The sequence below is a fragment of the Camelus dromedarius genome, chromosome 8, assembly GCF_036321535.1.
Source record: "Camelus dromedarius isolate mCamDro1 chromosome 8, mCamDro1.pat, whole genome shotgun sequence".
In the NCBI taxonomy this organism is placed as follows: domain Eukaryota; kingdom Metazoa; phylum Chordata; class Mammalia; order Artiodactyla; family Camelidae; genus Camelus; species Camelus dromedarius.
The window spans coordinates 49,237,298-49,259,689 of NC_087443.1; the positions used below are offsets into that span (position 1 = coordinate 49,237,298).

Consider the following 22,392-nt stretch of genomic DNA (forward strand, 5'->3'; position numbering starts at 1 on the left):
ATGCCGTGGGGCAGGACTGAACTGAGCTCACCATTTGATACTCAGTTCCTAGTGGGGTGCTCAGTCCATTGATTGCCTTAATGAATGGATGGCTACTTTATAACTGTGTCACCTAGATAACTTTGTCAGTCTACACTCCAGAGGACACAGATAAGCACTGTTGAAGTTACACACATCGGTGATATTAAGGATTGCAGTTAAGACAACATTTGTGGAAACAGACAGAAAGGGTCTCCAGCTCCAGAACTCTGACTCTTCTAACGCTTGGGCCTTGAATGCTGGCACAAAGTCCTTAGCGGCAGTGAATTTTTCTAGAGCTTTGGCCTTATAAAGCTTTACTGAAGATAAAAGCAGTGTTTAAGGAAACATTTGGGCAATGTCTCAGGGCAGCCAAGTTGAGCAATTTTAAAGACACTATTTCTACTCTGCAGCTCAGGCTGCGGATATGATTTGCCCGCTGTGTTTAAGATCCTCGGTTACTGTCCCAGCCAGAGTCTCAGGGGTCTGTCTCTGGGGTGGGGGTTAAGCTCTCAAGATGCTCTTAAAGTTGCTCCATGAGTCTTTGGCTTTAACATGACGGTGACCAGCTGTCCTACCCGATCCCCGGGGGAAACGCTGGAAGCAGCAGCACATTGACATTCAGGCTAAGGAAGCAGGAGGCCAAAGCTCAAATGCAGGGGCTCTTCCTGGGTTATCTTCACCACGTCCAGCAATGGGGTCTGGGGACAGGGTTCCTGATGGGCGCCAACGCGGGCGGGGTGGACGTGGGGGTATCTGTTCCTATGGAGATGTTTCTGCAGGATGTCTGCAGGGTCTTTACTCCACCATCTTGGCCGCTCTCCCTGTAGGGTCTTTGGAAGTTGGCACTAGCCTTGCCCTGAAAACCACGTGGTCCCTTTCACAAGGTTTCTGATGCGTTTTTATTACCAAACACATTTTCTGGTAGCTGCCCTGTCTCCGGCCTGGAACTCACTGCCATTCTATGAAAATGCAACGGAGGCTTCAGAATTCCAAGCCAGGTTTCTGCCTTTCCAGGAAGAAAGGATCTCGGTATCCATACGCTGTGAAGAACAAGAAGTTTACCCCGTGCCCTTGGCACTTTCCTGCTCCCTCCCTCCACCCTCCAGGTCTGGAGCTGTCCCCTGGGGCCTGGCACTCAGCCAGTGGTCAACTAATCCTTGCTAAGGTGTTAGGTGGCAAAGGCTCAAGGGTTATTAATCCTTGGAGGAGTTTCCACATTAAACAAAGTTTGGTTACTAAATCAAGGTGCATTAAAACATCATCACTGTGACATAAAAACAATTTCTTTGTGTTCCCCACAAATCTTTACATTTATCAGTGAATATAGTTATGACTATGAGGTATATGCAGTCTTATTTTTTCCCCCACACAGAACATTTCATGTGTTTCTTTACATTTCTAGGTGTCCCGTTTTCATCATAGGAGTTTGAAGGAAACTTTTGAGGCATCTGCACATCTCATGATGGTGTCTTCCCTATACACCCATCTGCCCTCCCTCTCTGTCAGCCTCCCCACCAATAAAGTGGGCTCCAGCAGGAGGGGGCCATCGTGTCGCTGTGACCCCTGCCTCCACTGATGTCTGACCCCTGCCACAGCCGATGAGCAGAGCCAGCACCAGACTCAAGGTGAGTCCACTGGAGTCTCTCCCCAGAAATGTGAAATTAAGGCCAGGAAAAGATTTGTGTTGGTCTCTTTTTAGGGAGCTGAATCTGCAATGTGTCAGTTTAGGCGTTGAGAGGTGGGTTTTCTCTGTGAATGATGTGGACCCGAGAAGAGAAGAAGCTGAGAGGAGAACAGAGCAGATGCACAGACCAAGACAGAGGCACCTCCCTGAGGTCCAGGTCCATTCTTACTCATTTGCTAATGAGAGTCCAAACTAATTATAGAAGTGATGCCATTACCGACTACACTGAACATTTGCTATGTGCTAGCTACTTTACTCACACCGGCTCATTTAAACTACCTAATGAGTCAGCTCAGAGAAGTTTAGTCATATCCCTATGATAATACACCTTGGTGAATTATGGACTGGGATTTGAACCCTGATCTGGCTGGTGCAACAGTCTTTGGTTTTAACTATTACTATATGTGGCCTCTCAAGGTAAGCGTGTCATCCGGGAGGTGGGAAGAAAAGAGGGAAGAATCAACATGCCTTCCAGGAATACATTTCAAATACTCTAATTGCAGAAGGAAGACATTTTGAGGCAGGAGACCCTCCCTGCTCAGCGCCCTAACACAACTCCATGTAGAAGGCAGCGCTCCTCTGTGCCCATTCTCCTGGCTGTCCTCACTGGCCTTTGGTACCTCTGACAGGACTACCCTGTCTCCAACACCAAGGGAAACTTGTGTTGAGTCAGTTCCCTGCACACAGGCACTATCCACGTGTGGATTATCCAGGGGACCTTTGCAGGGGTTCTTCTTTTGCCATCAACCCCGCGCCCAAACCACCCTTCCTTGCCTCTCGATGGTATACTCTTAAGCCGTTCAAACTAGGGCCAGTCCCTCATGCATTTATTCACTACCTATAAAATGTCCATTGTCTAGTCTATGGGCCTATCCTAATCTTAGGAATACAGGCCAAATTAAATGCCATCTCTGCCTCCTTAGAGATCACAGAGGCATTTTAAGACACTCGCTAACAACATCACACATTAATACCAGATGAGAGGCACTGACAGGCTGTCTTGGGACTTCAGTGAAGGGGGTAAGTAACTCTGAGGCTTGATGGAGAAATGGACTTTGGATGCTGTGAGCTTTGGCACTAACCTTAGCAAAGCAAATTCACACGTTTTAGTCTACTGTGCTAAGTCATCTATTGGGAACTCACACTGAATCACAAGGTTATTTCTCACCTTATCTCCCGTCAAGGACACCATGATCTCAGTAACTGATAGGATGAGTTTCAAACCCCCATATGCACTGAGGATTTCTAGCCAATCATCCAGGAGCGTTGCCTCAGCAAAGAGAGGGCCTTTGAATTTAAGACCTGGCTTCACAGTTCTCCCGAAGAGCAGCACATCTCTTCAGACTCATCCATCCAAAGGAGAGGAAGGATGGTTCTCCTGCGCTTGACTTCTTCAAAGGTGGTAACTGAGAGTCATGACTGCATGCAGAACTTCCCTTCCTCCAGGATGGGTGCACTGGAGCAAAGTTATAGCTGGACCAGAAAGGGCAGAAAATAGTTTCAGGAAATTCACTCAAAAGGAGCCCATTGGAATCAATCAATCAATCTTTCTTCTCTCTCTCTCTCTTTCTTTTCTCTTCTTTCTTTCTCTTCTTTCTTTCTTTCTCTTCTTTCTTTCTTTCTTTCTTTCTTTCTTTCTTTCTTTCTTTCTTTCTTTCTTTCTTTCTTTCTTTCTTTCTTTCTTTCTTTCTTTCTTTCTTTCTTTCTCTTTTCTTTCTCTTTCTATCTTTCTCTTTCTATCTCTGTTTCTTTTCTTTCTTTCTTCCTCTCTCTCTCTCTCTGCCCCCTCTCTTCTCTCTTTTCTTTCTTTCCACACAAATTATCAGGTAGGAAGACAATCAGTGTTCCAGTGTAAAGGCTCTCCCATCTCACTACCAAGCTTGCAGCAATTCAGAAAGCTGTTTGCAGGGAACTGGTCACTCTTTCCCTTTACATAACGTTCATAAATGTGCAGGCAAATTAAATGTGTCATAGATGAAATTATCAGCCGGAGTACCACCCGGCTGTCTCGTGTGGGCTTGGTTTATAGATCCAGTGTTCTCCAGCGAGCATCACAAATCCACATAATGTTCCCGAGTGCTAAATTTGGAGCTCTGATTTAGCTGACAGATGTTTAAAATCACATTTAGTTGGACAACTCCCTGAGGAGGACACAGCTGCCGATGTGAAAGAGTGTGAGCACTTCCAGTTAAGGTCGGCGGGGAGCTCAGCCCGAAAGCCTTCCATCTCCGCCCACCTTTTTCCAGACTGGACGATATTGGCAAAGGAACATTTTCAGGCTGATTCCACCCACCTTCAGCCAAACCTCATCCCCTCATTGAACTGCTGCCAAGATAGATGCAGAAGTTGCCTCTTGGGCAAAGGATGGGTCCTCCAGTCAGCAGTAACTGAGTACAAAGGAGGCCGCTAGCCCTTTAAAAACAGGTGCAAAGTCACGTTTTAGAGCCTGATTGACCCCTCTGGTGGCATGTTAGGCCTGTAAATGAGTGTGATTCTGGGATTTTGCACCTCAGGATCCATTACTTAGCTGTCCATCCCTCTGCATAGGTTGAAGTTCATGTGCTGAATGAAGATGGAAAGAAACATGGTGTCATTTGCTTTCTTTCCTCCTCTGCCATCCCAGGCAGCCCCTCTTTTACTTTTCAAAATCAACAAATTTAAAATTATCCTAGAATCCTCTTTGCAAAATCACATATTTTAGACTCATTTCAAGACTCAGACTGAAAAGGATTTGTTTAAAAAAAATTGTCTGTGTATTTGATGTGGGAGACTAGTGACCTTTGGTATTTTGTGTTTGGAAAAAAAAAGCTTGATGTCTAAAATTTCCTGACTGCACTTGTATTGTTTCTGGTCTCTTTCTGTGATTTTTCCACCCTCCATCATTCCCCACATTCAAAATCAGTTCTTTATTTACTCAGCAGAGGTTCTGACATAGTTCTGAGCTCATCCTGATGGCAGCCTCAAATCTGTGTAAATCACATTATGATGTCAAAATTGAAGTGATGTGCGTGTAAGTTAAACAACTGTAAAACAATTTTAGGACAGAGCCCAAGAGACAGTCTTACAGGGTCAGGAGAATGGCAGGAAGAGATTAATGGAAGATTCACAGAGTTCATATCATGGAAAGCTGTGTCTACCAAGACTTCACTTCCAATTTAAAGTTCCTATAAAGCCATGCTTAGACACCACAAAACACCTTCAATGGAAGTTGAGGGGCAGCTGGCTAGGGTGACAGAGTGGGTCTGACTCAGTTTTTATGCATGAGGATGAAGAGATAGCATGCCAAGTGGGTGGTAAACCAAGAACATACCAAGCAAAACCAGTGCCAGTTAACCCTGGAAGCCTAGTTCTGAAGGGGTCAGGCTGGGAGACTGAGAGATAGGAAGAGGGATTCAGGCGTGGGACATGTAGGGGAGGCAGCGGTAGACTCTAGGGTCAGGGAGAGACTCTCAGATGGATTCCTGTGCTAAAGATGATAAAAATTACACTTCCAGACTTCCTGAAGGAAGTGCATTTTACTTCGTGATTCAGTCTACAATATTATCTTAGAAACCATGGATTTTCATTGTCTGGAGTGGAAGTGAAAGGTTATACACCCATCCATTGCCGTAGATAACTTTGAGAGGGTGGGACAGGGAGAAGAAAGAGGAAGGTGATTCATTGCAAATCCAGATCTGTACTCTTTGATTTGTTACAATAAACATTTATTCTTTTACCTTAAAACAGCCAATAAAATAACTGAATCATACACCCATAAACACGTCTTCCTCCTTCCTAAAGAAGTTTCACTGGTTGAAGAGTCAGGAAATTTTATCGTTTGCTTTGGCAAATTCTTTGACCTCATCTCTAAGGAATCATCGTATTTCTGGGAGAATACAATGCATCAGTAGACATGGAAAGTACTTTGAGAAGTTGACAGGGAGTCTGGGATGTAAAATGTTACTGCCATTATTCTTGGTAGGACATAAAGGGTAGTTTATAAGTATCACTGATGGACTGTGACATTAATGGTAATTCCTGTAAGAGAGTTTTTTAGGCATACATTTTCAGAGGACTTTGGACACTGAAGATAAATGTTTGAAACGATGCATTCTGGATCCTATTAAATAAAACCTAATTTGACTTGTGGAAAGAACAGTCTTGAGATCTGGTCATCAGGTCATAATAGGAACTGTTTGATCAAATTCTGTAGAGGGACCTTGGGAGTTTTAGGGGCTTGTGATGTCTAGATATTGGAAATTACAGGCTCAGCCCTTCACCACAGACTTAAGGATCCTTGGCACAGGGATCATGAGGAAGTAGGGGAAAGAAAGTGCTGTCTCTGATGCTCTGTTACTGATGAGCTTAAATCCTTCAAGCTAAAGAGCATTCTGGATGCTCCTAGTTTCCTGCAGATTCACCCTGTGGGCTTTAATCATGTTATAATTCTAAATATTATAGTAAGAGAAGAAAATGCCCTCACATAATGATTCCCTTCTCCTTAGAACATACCAAATCATTTTAATCATCATTTACAAACAGATTGGTTTGGAAAAGCACCAAGGAGTTGCCTAGGAACAATTAGTTGGGAATCATATCTTGAGTCTCACCTTGTGTCCGCTTAGTAAAGTGAAGTTATGAAGACAAATGAAGGAGGGGTTTCCAAAGATTCCCACTCCTATGGGTGTGAGGAGGATAATCCCCATTTCCAACTTTGCAGAGTATCTACAGATATCTACAGAGCAATGACTTTAATTTTAACTGGAACCAGAAGGATGGGTAGTTTAACAAAAAGAAATATGTTACTTACCATCACTGTGCCCAGTAACCTCCAGTGCTAAACCTAATACACTTTTTCTCACACATTAATGGGCATTAAGGATGTGTGTTTATAGGTGTGAAGGCTTTTCATGAAAGTTCTACTTGGAAATGATTTAAATGTCTATCTGTGGAAGCCAGGTGAATGAATTATGGTCCATCTGCACATTTTCCACACTTGCAAATTGAGTAAGAAAGGTCTCTACACTTTGATCTACAGTTACCCACTGAGTGCATTCTGAAGTGAAAATCTAGGTACATAAATGTGTAGAGTATTGAACTTTTCCAGGTATATGGAGGAATAAAAGCATAGACACAGAACATATATAGGATGACGCAGAAATTAAAGCTAGAATTTTAAGAAAAACAAGATTGTTTGGGGACTAGATCTCTAACAGAACTCTAATCCTTGACTCCCAAGTTTAGAGAACACGTCCTCTGCCTTTACCCAAAACCCATCTTACTTTCTTGACCAACAACTTGCCCCAAAGTACAGGAACTGTGAAGCTAAGCAAACTTGGGCTGGTTTCTTTGAGTCCTGCACCCAGTTCCTTGTGGTACTATTCTGATTTTTTTTTTCAAAGCAAGATATGCAGATAAGCAGGTGCTATTTATGGCTCACTTCACACTACTCTTCATCAAATGCTTATTAGATACTAGGCAATCATGCCAAGGGCTTTATCAACATGAACCCACGTTAAGGATGTCATCCTTATAACAATCCTGTAAAGGTGGCTATTCTTTACCCATTTTGCAGATGATAAAACTAAGACTCTGAGAGGTTAACTAATGTGACCATGGTCACAGAACAAGGAAGAGGCAGAGTTTGGATTTGAATTCATTTGGCTTTAAAGCCTTCTTCTTAAACTCTAGCTAGTAATAGCCTGACTTGTTGGACTGCACTGTACTTTCCAGAGCCTTCATGGAGGGGTCCTTGGGCTGAATTAAACACAAACAATGATGTTTTCTTGAGCCTTGAATTTGTCACCCCCTCATCCAAACTAATAGCAGTGCTTTACCAACTCATTGATAACACTGGCAGAGTTGCCTTTTTTTTTTTTTCCAAATAAAAGTTTCTTTAAAGAAACCATGGCAGACCTTGAGAACATTATGCTAAGTAAGGTAAGTCAGATAGAGAAAGACAAATACTGTATGATATCACTTATATGTGGAATCTAAAAGAGCCAAACTAGTGAAAACAGAGAGTAGGCTGGTGGTTTCCAGGGGCTGGAGGTGGGAGAATAGGAGATATATTGTTTAAGGCAACAAACTTGCAAACTAGTAGTAAACAAGCCCTAGAGATCTAATGCACAATGGAGTGAATATAGACAACAGTGCTGTACTGTAAACATCAAACTTGCTAAGAGACTAGATCTTAATTATTCCCACCAAAAAAAGATGTGACGTGACAGAGGTGTTAGCTAATGCCACAATGGTAATCATATTATAATAGATAAAAGTATCAAATCAACATGTACATCTTAAACTTAGACAATGTTACATCAAATAAAAATAAAATTCAATAAAAATCAAATATCAAAATAGAAAAAAAATCATCACAGACAAATCATTTGTATTTGGCATTTAATGAAAGATATTGTTTGTTTAGCAGTAAGTGGAAAAGAACTCTTCAAATGACTTTTAAAAATATGACTGGAAATTGAAGGCACCAGTAACGCATTCCTTTTGCTTTTAGTAAAGCACAAATACCTTATGTGTAAAAGCTTCCAGGGTTGTTGTGACCTAAGTCCAACACCTGAGGTGGAATCAGGAAATGGACACATCAGAGGATATGCGAGGGAGGTAGGGGGGAATTTGCTTAGATATTCTCTGAGGGAATAGCTGCTCTACAAATTCTTGACAATGGCTAGAAGCTGGAAAGGAAACAACAATTGGAATTCTCAGTGTGGAAATAGATTGATTTCTTTCCTCCTTCCCTGTTCCATGGTGGTCTGAAAATATTGGTGATTTAAAACAACAGAGATATATTTCTCACCTGTAATAAATGACCAGTATGGGCGAGCAAAGGGTAGAGGAGTCTTCACCACCTTTTGATGTTGCCTGCCCAACACAAGACTTTCAGGTCCACCACTGCAGCAGGAAGGAGTACCTGTTCTTGGATAATAATAACACGTGGAGGTGACATGTATTACTTCTGCTTAAATTTCATTGGCTGAAACAAGTCACATGGCCACGTCTAAGTTCAAGAAGAGAACCAGAATCCTTGGTGAGCACTGACAGTATCTATCTCTACCACACCCTCCCTTTAGGATTATTGTAGGGATTGAATGTTAATGATTATTGTTACAGGTTTCCCCCACCCCAGTACCCACTAGAGCCTAGGCATTAAGTGACTAAAAAGATGACCAACATTGGATCTCTGACTTTCAGCAGTTCAGAGTTTAATGGAGGGAATAAAATTAAACCAAGGGTCAAAATAAAATGTGGCAAGTGCTAAAAGCCCTGAGAACTGTGCACTGAGAGAACAGAAGAGGGATCAAAATAATCCTTTCTGGATGGATGGGTGGGGAAAGAGCCTTCTTCATGGAAAGTTTCACTGTGAAGGTGACACTTGTGAGTTTTGACAAATGAAGGAGTTCATACAGTAGAGAACAGGCAGAAAGGCAATCCAGGTGGAGAAAGCAGCCTACACAAAGGCTCAGAGCAGTGAGAGTTGATACGGACCGATCGTGGCCCCCTCCCAAAATTCATGTTGGAATCTAATTCCTGATGGGGTGATATTTGGAGGTGGGGCTGTTTCGAGGTAATTAGGTCATGAAGGTGGAGCCCTCATGCATGGGATTACTTCCCGGATAAGAAGAGGTCAGACAGCTCACGGCCCCGCTTCCCACCATGTGAGGACACAACACGGGGTTGGTGGTTTGCAACCTGGAAGAGGGCTCTCACCAGAACCCAACCGAGCGGGCACCCTGACCTCAGACTTCCAGCCTCCAGAACTGTGAAAAGTCAACTTCTTTTTATTACAAGCCACCAGTTTATGGTATTTTGTCATAGCAGCCCGTGCTAAGACAAGAGCGTATACTGAGTGCTTTCTGGGAGATAGATATAAAGAACAAGGGTTCACACCGTGGAACTGTGGGAGATGATGGTGATAGACAGGCAGAGCCCAGACCAGTGTAAGCCTTGCATGTCTATGTCATAGATAGAAATTTTATTTTTAATTGCAGGATTACTGATGCTGTGCCCAATGGTAAATCTTAACCATGGGGCAGTGTGGGGGCAGTAGAAAGTCCTCTATCCTAGTCCCATAATCTGTTCCATTAGTCTGTTGACTGAAGGATGCTCATTAGCTCTGTGACCTTTGGCCTCTCAGGGTACCTCTGCCTACGCCTGTAAATGAAGGGTTTGAAACAGGTAAATTTTCAGTTTCCTTCAAACATTGATGTTCAAGGAACATGACTCAGATGTGCACTCTCCACAGTGACTCAGCCCCAGGAAGACTGCCACGCCAGTTTGACCAGATAATTTTACATACCCCTCCCCTAGTTTCCTTAGGCACCATTCTTGGCTGGCTAAGTTTTCAGGGGTAGCACAACCTTCTGGTATGCATAATTTGATAATGACTACAAAAGTATAACACTCATGATAAGCATATGAATTCAGGCACTGCCCAGCTTATTCTTTGGACTTCAGCAATTGCAACCCAGGAAAAAAATGTATTTTTTAAATCATTAAATCACATATTTCAAGGTCTTGTATGTCTCAGAATTGCTGATTTGACTTGATATTCATTTTTGTTCTTGCACTATTCTCAGGTGCCAAAAGGGGATTCTGACCCAAAGTATTAAGTCTGTGACTTACAGAACATCCAGCCTTATATTTGGTACTTTATTCTGGCCTCTATGGAGTCTGCTTGTGTTAATGTCTGGTTGACCCGGGATATCTGAAGCACCTGATGGAGTGGTTAAGAATGTAGATTTCAGAGACAAACTATTTAATCTTTCATGGTTTCAGTTTCCTTATCTGAAAGGTTTTTAAAGCAAAGAGAAAGTCACTTAGAGCAGGGCATGCCCCCCATAGTCATGTTAGCTATAATTATAATTATTATTAAGACATTGAAAGTGAGGTCATACAATAGAAATGCAAGGATAACATGAAGAGAATTTGAGCAGGTGGGGTATGACTTAGATGCAGAGAAATTATATGGTGGTTGGAAAGGGGACGTGTAGGGGTCTCTGAGCACCCAGAACAACTCTGTTTTCCAAAGGAAATCCTAAAATCCTAAACTAACCAGACTGCATGTATTTGGATTTGAAGAATACTTGTTATTCTTTATATCAACATTGTCAGCAATAATGGCACTATCACAATCAGAAGTGGATTTACTGAGAAATACATAAAGCTTAAGTATCGGGCTCCCTCATTTGCATGGACTCACTCTAAGGCTCTGTATTGAATTTTGTTTCCATGTATATTTTTTTCTGTTTCTTAAAGAGGGCTACCTCCCACCAAATGTATAAGCTCAGGCTGCCTTCAAATCGGAATCTGCTCCAGTCACAATTGGGAAATAAGGAAGTGTGGTTCAGGGTACAAGCTCTGGACTCAGAGGGGCCTGGGTTCAAGTCCCAGCTCAGCCATTTGCTACCTGGGTTAGTTCAGGTAAATTACTTGAGCACTCTGAGACCAGGTGTCCTCATTTCTCCAAAGAGAATTATAAAGATACTACCTTCTGGATAGGGTTGCTCTAAATATACACTGAGGTCATGCAGAAGCACACAATTAATACTGGTTATTATAACTGGTTTATCCTTCCTTTCTGAGTAAGAGGAGGATCTGGGTTTACTCACGGGGACCTGAGTAGGGAAGGAGTCCATCGTCCCGGGCTTGCATCATGCAGTCCTTTTCTTTGAGCCCCTTTTCCTTCATCTCCCAGGTAGCCAGCAGCTCAGGTTAGAGTAATTCACATACAAACATCATAAAAATTGTAGAAATGATTGTCTTTTGTTGGGTTTTCTGATATGGGGCATTTTATTGACAGGAGGCAGGCTGGTAAAATTTGGTGTGTGGGGTAAATTCTCAATGCTTTTTTTTATGAGGCTGGTTAAGACCTAGGCGACCGTGAGCCATGAGGACTTGGATGGGCAGACAAGTCACTTCCCAGGAAAGCTCACCTTCTCTAATGACAATGACCTGCTTCTCTGCAGGCTCCCTGGAGGAGGTGAAGGCTGGATTCATAGCAGATTTGTGCAAAAAGCCATACAGAGAAAGAAACACGGCGCAGTGGGAAAGCATGCTCAAAGCTTATGCTCTTCGGAGCTTTGGAACTCAGATGCTCAAGTCTGGGTCACTGACGAAGCTGCTCCCAAAATAACTCCCCTGATTTCTGGCCAAAACAGAGGGCTTTCCCCCTTTATGATTAGCACAGCATGTTGGATGCCCAGCAGTCCCAGAATACTTTGCACTCTTGGCATTTCTAATTCCATTCCTTTTTAAAGTGGTGAAATTACTCTGTTTCAACCAAGCCAACAGCCTAAAAGTTGGGAGTGAGAACTGGTCTCCCAAACAGAAAGATTCTGTTTTGGTTTTCAATGGTGTTATCATGTCACTGTTCAGACCCCAACTTTTTTTTTTTCAAGGCAATCTTCTTTCTTTTAAATATACACCCCCACCTCCTTGCCCACAGCCATGTATCTTATGCCAAACGACTTCCACTTTTAAAATACCCACAATGCTGCACATGGCTGCCAGGAGGGACACCGCTCAGACCTGCCTTTCAGAGAAGCTACCATGAGGAAGGCAGTTGGCAGGTGTGGTCAGTTGCTGCACTGAGCAGACTGGGGGCACAAGAGCTGGGCCATTTCTTTCCCTAACAGGCAGTCTTTGTGCCGGTGCTCTTGCATGGTCCATCTGAGATAACCTCAGGGTGTCACTACCTCGTCCTCCATCTTTCTCCTCTTCTTTCACAGATGTCAGACCGGCATCATTGTCTGAAAACTCTCCAGACCTACTTCTGCTCCCCGTACTCTTGATGCGTCGCAGGCACTTCCCCTTCTACATCAAATCTGACCTCAGTGCCTGCTTTTCAGAGTGCCAAACTGATCCATCCTAAATTTTCTCTCTCAATTTTTTTTTTTTAATGGAGGTACTGGGGTTTGAACCCAGGACCTTGTGCATACTAAGCAGGCGCTCTACCACTGAGCTATTACCCTCCCCCCTTAAACTTTCTTTCTAATGAATTAAAAATCTAACAAAGTGAAGTCCTGGGTAGTTTGGCAGATGTTTGAGGATACACTGCTACAAATCCAAGAAGCTAGATAGAAGTGATGCCATAAAACACAAGAAGAGGTTGGGTTCCTGAAGGAAGGCATTCCCCATCTATACACTAACCCTAACTGGGAAGAACCTATAACCTAAAACCTGTAGACATTTGAACAATACAGTCAGACCTCCACATTTTGGGTTTGGGAACATTTTTAAAAGATGTCTAATGATGGAAGGGAGGTCTGAAAAGAAGGGAGGAGGAAGAGGGGGAATAAAGAATCTGGATATGGAGACTAGATCTAGAATCTTCATAAGGAGCTCAGAGGCCACACTTGGAAAGGAAGAGAGCCGACCAGGGCTGGCTGTTCTCAGGGGAATTTGGATCTTTATATATCTTGAGAAGGAAACTGAATTCTAAGGGCTTATTATCCTAGGGAGATACTTTGGTGTAATATTTGCTCATAAGCAGAAAAGAGTCTATGAATGGTTGGCAGTGGTCAAAGGATGCTTAAGGGATGACACTCTTTTTTTATGTGCTTTTCATAGACTTTTGAACTTCATTTTGATTTTCCTATTAAAACAACACTAATAGAATCTCTTTTGGTATGTGCCACCAGATCTAGGTTGGATCTGGGTTTAAATACCTAACTTCATCATTGAGGGTGCTGTTGGCACCTTGGGTAGGACTGTTCCTTTTTGAGCAGGATAGGGCTGCACCTTTCAGACCGTTTAGCATCTCTGGCCTGTGTCCATTAAATGCCAGCTGTGCCCTCACCAACCAGTCAGTGTGACAACCAGAAAACTTTCCATACATTTCCACATGTCCTCCCCTGCTCCAGGAATGTGGTACTGTGGCTGGTTGACAAAAAAAGCAATTGCCACTGACTAGATATGGCCGTAGTAGAAATGGGGTAGGGTGGGGAGAAGGCTGACCCCCTAGCTCCTGTGTGTTGGATATGTCTCTCACTATAATCAAAGTGCCTTAAGGATGAGGACGGTATATGTCACTGTTGTCCTTAGTGCTTACACAGTGTCTACCACATAACAGGTGGTCATGGGCTATGGGGTCAGACACCCTAGGGTTTAAATTCCATATCTGCCACTTTCAAACTATTATGGTGCTGGTCACCTCAGTGTTCTTATCTATGAAATGGAGATAATCAGAGTACCAGTGAGATGATGGGTGGGAAGCTACAGGTACAGTGCCTAGGAGAGAAGAGTCTTCACTAAGTAGGAGTTACTAACCTACTACTACTAAGTAATGGTGACGAGCTAAACATATAGAAACCAGAAAAAGCAAAAATCCTTCCTTTCTAGGAATAGCTCCATGGTCAATGCATAAATTAGAACTTGTTATGTTCCAAGTGACACAGATTGAGCCAGGTTGGTTTATGCCAAATAAGAATGTGGCATTAAAAAAAATGGTACAAATGAACTGATTTACAAACCAGAAATAGACTCAGACAGAGAAAACAAACTTATGGATACCAAACGGACAGGTCGGGGAGGATAAATTAGGAATTTGGGATTAACAGATACATACTACTATATATAAAATAGATAAACAAGGAAACTATATTCAGGGTCTTGTAATAAGCTATAATGGGAAAGAATCTGAAAAAGAATGTGTAAATATGTGTATGTATAACTGAATCCCTTTGCTGTACACCTGAAACTAACACAACATTGTAAATCAACTATACTTCAATTTAAAAAATTAAAAAAGACATTTCAATTGTGCTAAAAAAAAAAAAAAGGAATTTATTGAGTCACATAACTAAAAGGCCAGGGCAGGATTCAGGCTCAGATGATGCCTTCAGATGCCAGGTCCTCTTCATTTCTCGGCTCTACCTTCTACTGTGTTAGCTTTATTCTCGACCTTCCTGTGTGGGCCCCGGCAGCTCTGGACTTGCCCTATATAGTGGCATGGCTACAGCAGCAATGGCGTCAAGTCTTCTTAATTCCAAGTCCAGTGGGACGCTCCTACAAGATCCTGGGCTTCAATCTCATAAAATGAGTTTAGCTCATGTTTATTCTACCCCAAAGCAGTTGCTGTGGCCAATGCTGTGTGAAGCGCTAACTTGAGCATGGGGGTGATGCCCTGTCCGGACTACATGGACTGAGGATGGGAAAAGGGAGGGCATCCAAAAGAAGCCTTTGGAGAGAAAGGCAATACGTATTAGGGAGATGACTGACAAATGTTCACTAGAGTTAGCAAGTTGTTGGAGTCCATAGTAAAAAATCAGTGAAACACAGGAAGGTGTAACCCCTCTTCCAGAGAAAAAGCAATATAATGCAAAATCTAAGTGGATCAAGTCTATCAGACTTCTTTGGTAAGTTTAAAAAATATTTTATACCCATGAGATTGAATAAAATGTCTTCATGCACAAAACTCTAGTTTAACACTCACCAGGAGTTGAATGTGAGTTGACAGTTCTTTGAATAAAGGAGTATTTACAACGGGATTCCTGAGACAGCAGGTTCTATATGTGTGAATAGAATTAGTACCTAAACTAAGGTCTCGTGCGTGAAAAAATTTTATTAGGTCTTTTTTCTCCCTTAATTTCACCTTTTTTTCATCACTTATTTTGATGTGGTGACAGAAGACTAAAGTGACAGTGACATTAACAAGTTCTGAGTGGTTATTCTCACCCATCATCAAACCAAGGCCTGGGCGAGCTCACTCCTAGAGGGTGTACATGCTGAAATAGGACACTTGGGGTTCACGAGGTTTAGATAAGCTATTTGGATGACTGCCCCATGATGTGTCAAGGACAGAAGTCGTGAATTCTGAGGGGCATCTGTCACAGGGTCACAGAGTTCCAGCACCAGGCAGCAGGGATCTGAGAAGTCCTTCTTAGTTATGGTTCAAACTGTACTTTGAGGACCCCTCAGGGGAACCCAGGGGAGGTCCTGCTTTCATCTGCAGGGCTGCTCCTCCTGTATGTGACTGATCTATTCACACAACGATGGAAGATTTTGTCTGAATAACAACTTCCATGACTAAAGCTTGGGAACCCACTTATCTCACCCAAATCCTTCATATTCTGGAGAGGGCCTGGGAAGAGGACCGATAAGCCTTCTAAACTTTGAGGTCATTTTAGGTTCTGAGACAGAGATGATCTCTCTGAAAAGAGGAGAGGGAAGTTAAAAAAAACAAAATAAAACAGGGGGTGGGGGTATAGCTAAGTGGTAGAGCACACGCTTAGCATGCCCAAGGTCCTGGGTTCAATCCCCAGGACCTCCATTAAAATATAATAATAATAAATAAAATAAATGTAATAAGTTGTATTAAAAAAACAAAAAAAAAATTTAAATCCCCCCCAAAACCACAATGACATCTATTTCTACATATACAATATCTATCAGTTGACCTTTGTACTGCTTGGTGATGCTAACAGCCGGGAGATGCAAATTGGATCTCTTTGAATCCCTCCTGTAATCAAATTCTCCTTCCTATTAGACTGAGGGTCAGGTTTATCCTTCAGTTTCTCTCCACTCCTTTTATTCAGAGGATTTAGCTGACTTTGCCTCAGTCTTCAGGCCAGACACTCCAAGAGCAATTCGAGGCCACTTCCTGGCTGTTAGATTCTGGCTTTCTTCAGCCTCTCAGTGCTTCCCTCCAGGAGCAACTGAGTCAGGTTCTGCTCAGCATCCTCAAAGAACTTTGCACAGTACTCGTCATATAGCAAACACTCCATAGTATTTGCAGATTTGAATCCATAACTGAAATCTATGGAGGGGAGAAGGATCTCCCTTGTGAGATCCTGCCAGTTCATGCTTCTGCTAGTTAGTGAAAGAACATTTTTTCACAAACTAATGTCTCACCATGGGACAGGAGGTGGACAGCGTCCCAACTCCCAGGCAAATACCTTTTCTGGCTGACCCTGGCAGAGGCCCAGGAATGAGCTCATTTCTCAGAAGGGGGTTCTTCACCTACACAACAAATGCTTGCTGTGGGGAGCAGACCAAGAAATTCCTTTGGGATTTCTCTTCCCAAGCTTCTAGACGGCCAGTCTTCTGCAGGCCGAGGTGGCTTCCAAGCTGTTCATACATAAACTGCTGCTGGCAGGCTGGTGGCCTTTTTGATATTCTGAGGTCTAGCAAAGATTTAGCGCCAGGGGGTCACCAAGAGGTCATGGTCTCGATGATTTCCTCTGTTATTTATCTTTGGCTTGCGGTATTTGGAGCTTGCCTTTGATAGAGGGTATTTCTACCACAACTGCACAGAATCAAGCATTTCAGTGCTTTGCTTTGAGGTGGAGAAGGGCTGGCTTCTAAGGCTGTGAACAAGTCACTGAGTACATCGGAGAGGATCTAATTCTGCCCTTCCCTGATGAGCAAATTCATTTTGGGGGGTTTACCAATGGCACTTCCCAGACTTGGGTCTGGAAAGCAGTCATCCTGGTGAGGTCAGCAGTTTTTAGTTTGAGCAATTCCATTTTCAGTTCCGTAAGAAGTACTCCTCTTGCCATGAGACGAACTTGAGGGCAGCGTTTCCAGGCCTCCAGAGCATGTCGCCGCTTTTCTAACCCTGCTTATGACTCACCTGTCACCGCCCTCAAGGCAGTCAGGGGACCATTTATGCTGAACCAGCCTTTGGATTTCTCTTCTCAGCGATAGCAAAACTTGTGTGCCAGCTCATAAGGCAACCACAGGAACATCCCTGGTCTGGTCAGTGCAGAAGGCTCTTGGGTTTCCCGAGAGGGCTCCTCAGCGCGTTTCATGTGGGTTTGTTAACCCCATCCTGTTTCATTTTGATCTGAGACAACTGTTATCTCTCATCTGGGTCAGAAAGTTGGGTTTGCATGGGATTTCAACCCAACACAAGGGACCTGCATCAAATACCCAGCACTTTGGCCTAGAAAATCGGTTTCCTTATGTCCTAGGTTCTTGTTCCCTCAGACAGCATCCTAGCAAGTGGAAGCATTTGGTCCCAGAAGTTCCTTTCCGCCTGCCGCTCGACCTCCACCATGGAAGGCCAGGACAGATGGCGTGCTGTATGGGACGTGCGCTCGGGACGTCGCCATCTGTGGGAGAGCACAGCTCTGGGCTCTACACAACAGGAGGAGGAAGTGCTGTTACGTCAGGAACAGGACCAGTGAGTCAGATTCCCAGAAATGTTGGGTACAAGGGCTAGAGAGGAAAAGAGGATATAATTTATGATATAATTTATGTATCATATTTTCTAGTAGTGGTTTGCTATAGGAAACCCAGTTTACTTTGTGATCCAGGGCTCTAAGCAGAAGTTTATGAAATAACAACTACACTTTTACATGCATGTATCAGCATTCTTATTTTCTTTTCCTGTTCTTTTCTCTTTTTCCTTTTTCTGTTATTTTAATTAAAAAAAATTCTTGGCTGGCTCAATTGTTAGTATAAAATCCTTATGGGTCAAAGGCTGTATTTTGAAAAGCAGCACTGCTTTGGCGTACACAGGTAGCATCGTAGGAAACTTTATACAGGGTGGGTCTCTGGGCCCTTTTCCAGAAATTTTAATGCACTGAGTCTCAAGGCCCCCAAAGCTGCATTTTATGTTAACCAAACTCCAATGTGACCAGTGTAAGGGCACGGAAGTGTTTTGATCTCTGATAGATCCCAAGTGTTTTGCATGGAGAGCCTGGTATAGCCCTTGATCAATGATGGTTGAATAAACGAATGAATAAGAAGCATGCCTGGTGAGTTAGATTCAAGTGGCCCAGGGATTACTATTGTGTTTGATGTGTCTTTTCATTGTCTTTTTGGGGGGAGTAACATTTTATTTTAACAAAATTTCAAGCGTACAGAAAAGATGCAAAAATAGGGCAAAGATATCCATTTATCTTTTACTTAAATATCTAGTTTGCATTTTCTCACCTCTTTACTTAATGTTTTTTTTTCTGAACCATCTGAGAGTTAGCTGTAGGCAAAATGCCCCTTTACTACTAAATACTTTGGCGTATATTTTCTAAGAACAGGAGCATTCTCTCATCAGGTTAAGGTGTGAGGGCCCCTAGGCAGAAGGTTAAATGCCTAAATTAGTAAACAGTGGGCAGTGCTGATCTTCAGGTGACTTTATTCTCCATCTCAGCTCCAGCCAGCATACTTCCCTTTGTATCCGCACTACTCTCCTTGGTTTTGTAATACAAATAATCAGACAATCTCTTCTTTTCTTTTCAAAAATTGTGGTAAAACATATGCAAGATAAAATTTGCTATTTTCAAGTGTACAGTTTTGTGGCATTAAGTATGTTTACATTATTCCGCAACCATCGTTACAATCCATCTCCAGGATTTTTCCATCTTCCCTAACTAGAACTCTGTACCTATTAAACATTAACTCCCCATTCCTCACTTCCTCCAGCCCCTGGCAACCACCATTCTACTTTCTGTGTCTATGAATTTGATTACTGTAGGAACCTCATGTAAGTGAGATCATACAGTATTTGTCCTTTTGTGACTGGCTTATTTCAGTTGGCATGATGTCTTCAAGATTCATCCATGTTGTAGCAGGTGTCAGAATTTCCTTCTTTTTAAGACCACATAATATTCCATTGTATACCACAGTTTGTCAATGCATTCATCTGTTGATGGAGGCGAACCAAGCAACTTGGGTTGCTTCCACCTTTTGGCTACTGGTAGTATTGCTGCTGTGAACATGAGTGTACAAATATCAACTCAAGTCTCTGCTTTCACTTCTTCTGAGTATATACCCAGAAGTGGGATTGGTGGATCATATGGTAATTCTTTGTTTAAAGTTTTGGGGAGCCATCATGCCATTTCCCACAGTGGCTGCACCATTTTATATTCCCACCAGCAACGCATAAAGGTTTCAATTTCTCCAGGTCCTCACCACCACTTGTTAGTTTCTGTTATTTTTTAGTTTAGTTAGTTAGTTTGTTGTCTGATAATAGCCATCTAATGGCTCTGAAGTGGTGTCTCATTGTAGTTCTTCTCTTTTTCATCAAAAGAAATATGACAGTCTGTCTTGATTTCCAGCAGCCAGATGGGAAATTTGTGGGTGTGGTCTCCCTTCTTCTTAGAATCACATCAGTGCTTGGTGCCAGGAAATTAGAGAACTGTCAAGTAATTCCAAGGTCATCACAAGTGCCTTTGATAGCCCCTTGTCTATGCTCTTAGTGGCTCTTTACTTCCAGGGAACACATGTAGACTTGAAATGCATTGATTCTGGCTCCATGTAGTCCTGCTATCCTCTTGAGGATCTACTACCAAGCAGTGTCCCCAGTCTCTCACCCCATCCCTACCTGGATGTAGCCATTTTAATTACAGGAAAAGTGTATCAGTTGGCTTTAAGGTACTCTTCATAATATTTCTTTTTTAAATTAATTTTAAATTATTAATTATTAAAAACACATAGAGTAGAAAAATATATAACATATTCCATTGAACTCACAACTCAGTTTTGATACATTTTTAATATTATATCTTGTGAAAACTCTTGCACAAGTGTACAAAGACATGTGCAAGGACACTTATAACAACACTGTTTATAATAGTAAAACTTTAAAGCAACTTAATGTCCATCAATGGTGAAATGGACAAACTATGGTATGGTCATAAAATGGAAGAATGCATAGCAGTGAAAGTGGATGAATTATACCTATGTGTATTGACAGGGAAAATATCAAACATTTACCACAGAAGGGGGAAAAGTTCCAAATGACTAGGTACAAATTCATACTACTTAATAAGTGATGTGATTACATATTCATTTTTTTAACATTTGTAAATGACATTATTTGTTTTTTTCATTTGTTTTTATTTTTTTTCACTTTTTAACCTCCTTCTCCCATTTCTCCCATGCCCCAATCTCCTGCCTCTGGCAACCACTAATCTGTTCTCTGTATTTATGAACTTGATTGTTGTTTTTTTATTCCACATATAAGAGAGCTCATATGGTATTTTTCTTTCTCTGGCTTATTTCACTTGAAGTCCATCCATGTTGTTGCAAATGGCAAGATTTCATTCTTTTTTAGGGCTGAATAATATTCCATTATATATATATATAATATATATATAATATATAATATATAATATATATATATATGGAATATATATATTCATTCACTGATGAACACTCAAGTTGTTTCCATATTTTAGTTACTGTAAATAATGCTGCTATGAACATGGGGGTACACATATCTCCTCAAATTAGTATTTTTAATTCCTAAAAAAATTTTCTCATTCGACAAATTTTAATTCTTAAAAAAAATTGAGCCAAAGTTTTAAGCTTTGTTAAGATGTTTTCTTTATATTAGGGCTATTACTATTTTTACTATAAATCATTTATAGGTGCTTTTTTTCATAATGGTATGTAAACTTTTAGTTTTGTTTTCTAAGAGTTTTGAATATTTATCTAAAGTTTCTTCTTTTAGGGGAAGGTGTATATTAGTTTGTATTTGCCCCTTTAGTCCATCTAGAAATTATTGCAATATATGGTATAAAAATAGAATCACATTTAATTTCTTTCTCCTTTTTTTCCTTCTTTTTTTAACCAAATAGCCAATTTTCCTCAAATCATTTTTAAATAATTCTTTCTCATTGTTTTTGTAATGCTCCCTTTATCACATTACATGCTTTTCTAGCTATTATTTCCATTGACTTGTGTCAATTCTAGAATCCATAGTGAACTGCTTTACCAATCTAATTTTATGATACATCTTAACAGCTGATTAGTTCAATGCTTATGACCTGCTTGCTCATAAACTTATTAGTTACTTTTGCCTGTTAATTTTTTCCAGATGAACTTTAGAACTATTTTTTCATATTAAAAAATCCCATTGTGATTATGTTTAATATATAAATTAATTTGAGGAAAATGGAAAAATTCATAGTATTCCATAGTCCCCTTCAGGGACATGGTGTATATTTCTACTTATTCAAAACTTTTAGAATATCATTAAAATTTTGAAAATGTTTCCGTGTATAAATTCTGGATCTATCTTCCTAGAGATATTCCTTTGTATTCTGTTGTTTATTAATAAAAATATATACAAGATACATTTGCATCGATTATGGCATACAGAAAAGTCATTGATTTTTGAGCATTTATAATTCAGCCTCTCTGGTAGTGACTGGAAATGTCTTATTAATTCTGAGTTAGTTCACCTGAGTTTTCTAGGAGTATAATCATATTGACAGAAATAAGTAACAATTTTGCCTTTCTTTCCCAATGTCCACATCCCCTAAATATGTTCCATGCCTTAATGCCGTCTCTAGAAACTTCAAAGCATTGATGCAAGGATCTTTGACGTCTTCCCAATTGAATGTAGATGACTCTAGTCATTTGTTCTCAATTGTGATGGTTGTTAAGGTTTTAAAATAGCCTTCATCTCTCTAAGAGAGTAGCTCCCTTTTATGAGTTTACCATAGGTTTTATCAGTAATATATGTTAATTTTATAACACAATTTTTAGCATCTATTGAAATAATTGTAAAGTTTTTATTATTGTAAATATTAATATGGTTTATTAAATGAATGGATTTCCTGATTATGGGCACATTCTTTTAGCTTTTTCCTATAATATAAAGCTAATTTGCCAAAGTGCTGTTCACCCTGGATGGTACATTTTTCTCAGTGAAGTGACGCTTGCCTGTTTTTGTTTTCTCCACAATGGCCTCTGTCTCATTAACAGTTTATTTTCTGACCATCTTTTGGTTCTTGGTTTAT

General features: G+C 41.3%; 1 protein-coding gene across 1 annotated transcript in view; it reads right to left on the reverse strand.

The window, feature by feature from the left end:
- Window positions 1–1,693: 1,693 nt before the first annotated feature.
- RNLS (renalase, FAD dependent amine oxidase) overlaps window positions 1,694–22,392 on the reverse strand; it is a 267,716-nt gene continuing 247,017 nt past the window's right edge. Inside the window, exon 10 of the transcript XR_010381952.1 lies at window positions 1,694–4,267. The gene's annotated coding sequence lies outside the window, so the exon portion shown is untranslated. The remainder of the gene's footprint in view (window positions 4,268–22,392) is intronic.